The sequence below is a fragment of the Rhyacophila brunnea genome, unplaced genomic scaffold, assembly GCF_057557595.1.
Source record: "Rhyacophila brunnea isolate RB1 unplaced genomic scaffold, BYU_Rbru_1.0 scaffold_17, whole genome shotgun sequence".
Taxonomy (NCBI): domain Eukaryota; kingdom Metazoa; phylum Arthropoda; class Insecta; order Trichoptera; family Rhyacophilidae; genus Rhyacophila; species Rhyacophila brunnea.
The window spans coordinates 38596492-38599003 of NW_028232827.1; the positions used below are offsets into that span (position 1 = coordinate 38596492).

The 2512-nt window shown below is 30.5% G+C and overlaps 1 non-coding gene across 1 annotated transcript; it reads right to left on the bottom strand.

Annotated features, from left to right (window-relative positions):
- Nucleotides 1–1292: 1292 nt before the first annotated feature.
- On the bottom strand, nucleotides 1293–1364 carry TRNAH-GUG (transfer RNA histidin (anticodon GUG)). The gene has a single exon. It is a non-coding gene; the product is annotated as a tRNA-His (tRNA).
- Nucleotides 1365–2512: the final 1148 nt, after the last annotated feature.

A 2512-nucleotide genomic window follows, 5' to 3' on the forward strand; every position in this document is an offset into this window, starting at 1 on the left:
CAAGTTACAATACTAATTTCATTTTGCAAAGCAGCTGATAGCTCTGTAGCCTTTGTTGTCACAATATTTTTATAATATGAACGTATAGCGACACAGCGGTATTTTATTAAAGCTGAGTGTTATATATTTTTTTTAATTGGTTACCTGCTTTATGCACTATATAATTTTTGTTTAAATTTAAATAAATTATTTTTGTACAATGTGTTACAATTAAATTAATCCACAAAACAATATAATATTATTTTTAATATACGTATTCATTTACTGCCATCTGTTGGAATATTGCTGTAAAAATATTTCTATTTTTGTTCAGATGGCAGTGTTTATTAAAATAAAAAAATATGTGAAACAAAATAATACCTATATTACTATAACAATATTATAAATATTAGACTATAGATACATATATAAATATTAACAAATACAGGGTATTGGCAGACATTTTGATGGTCTCGTTTGTATTGTTAACAATACTGTTGATTTATAAAGCCATACAAACGGACGAAAGTCCCACCGACCCGTCAATTTCCGGCCGACGTGCAACTTTCGACCGGGTGTAGCACTTTGGAAAATTCAAAATCCTGGAAGAAAAACACAAAAATTAAGGGGGAGAGGCATGCTAGCAGAGTCACCTACCGGAAAAATACGAAGCTTGCAATTTGAGATTTTTTTTGTAAAAAAAATGTAATAAAATGTGAATTTGTTGCAGGGTCACGTCTTATTATTACATTATATTAATTTATGGTCATATTTATTATTAAAATTTAGTTTATTAACTTGACATCTTTTTATTTATATCAAATCAAGCTTCAATATTGGGACCATACCTAAAATTTGATTAAAATTTAAAAAAAAAATGTCTCAAATCGCAAGCTTCGTATTTTTCCGGTAGATGCCTCTGTTGGCGATTACACAAAAAAACATAGGTAGGTACTCAATAATATTATTAAAATTTATAGTACCTATACAATATAATGACAATATTTTATTATCCAATCATATTATTCCTATTATTATAATTACATGGTTAATATTTTACAACCTAAACGGGAGAAAATTAATTATTTTATCACCAGAACCTGTCCAACTTGACTGGGTTTGATTAGGTTGATAACAACGATAAATAAAGTGTCTAAAAAACGTACAGCCAAATCGTCTTTATAATGCGATCTACCTACTTCTCTTTATTGACAGTAATATTGAGAAACCTATTATTTAGTTAATAATTAGCAAGAATGAAAATAAATTGCGATAAATAATAAAAAATAAGCCTCACCGTGCAGTCTTTCAACTGCCGTGACCAGGAGTCGAACCTGGGTTACCACGGCCACAACGTGGGGTCCTAACCACTAGACGATCACGGCTACCGAGGCGATGTTTCTGATCGAGAAAGTTAGTGTTCTTATACCAAGGCTTGGTTATCGATCGAGTTTACTCGAAAAACATAAAACAGCTGTTCAAAATGACATTCGTACTGATACGAAAATGGCTTATAGCAGAATAATGTACGTCAACTGTGTTTTTTTAATATTTTATGCACAATAATGTACATAATAAATAATATGTAGGAATTTATGTCGCAAACAACAAAAGTTAGTTATTGTACCGGAAACAGATGACCATATAGTATTGAGATCACGTTGATTGTGGAGCATTTCAACGTGAAGTAGGTAGGTACCTAAGTTGTACATACTAGGGCAGTCAAAAAAGTAGCTATTGATTCTTCCATACTAATTTATAGTGAGTGTTACGATTTCGATACTGATTTTGCGTTATTTAGAAATAAATCCCTATAAGTATAATTTTGATACCCGATACTTGCTAGTATTGATCATTCGATATTTTTTTCTTTCGATATGACGGCCTGGTTATATGCATAATATAAGTATTGTATATTAATATTATTATATTCGTTGTATATTAATACTACAAAACCCTAAACGAAATATTTTTCACAAGCCAGGTTCGGCCGACAGACAACTTTTTTAAAACCTTTGGAAGTTTTTTTTAATACAATAGATGGAAGGAAGAGCTAAAGATCTCTCCCACCTAGGTGATTTTTGGATGGAATATTCAATTTTTATGAAAAATTCGATTGTATTTATGTTTCTTTTGGCACAATACATTTAAAAAAGCTCTCAATTTTGATTCTAGGCGATTTTTTTTATTATCGCGAAACAAAAACCATTATCTACGTCATATAATAATCTTGGTAGCAGCTCAAAAAGGTTAGGAAACCCTGATAATTTAAAAGGTGTCATCAAACCTACCAACTGAAAGTGGCATTGGGCTGAATATGTCGCAAATGTACTTTATAGAAAAATCTAATAAGAACAAAATGTAAACTGCCTTAGAGCAGAGTTTCCCAAAATAGTGCCCGCGGGCAGAACTATAATAATATACAGTAAGTAGATACATTTTAACATTTAACACGTGTACCTATATTATATCTCATGTCTAGGTGAATCTAGGTGTGTATTGTTATTGTTTTTGTTTATTATTATCTTATACA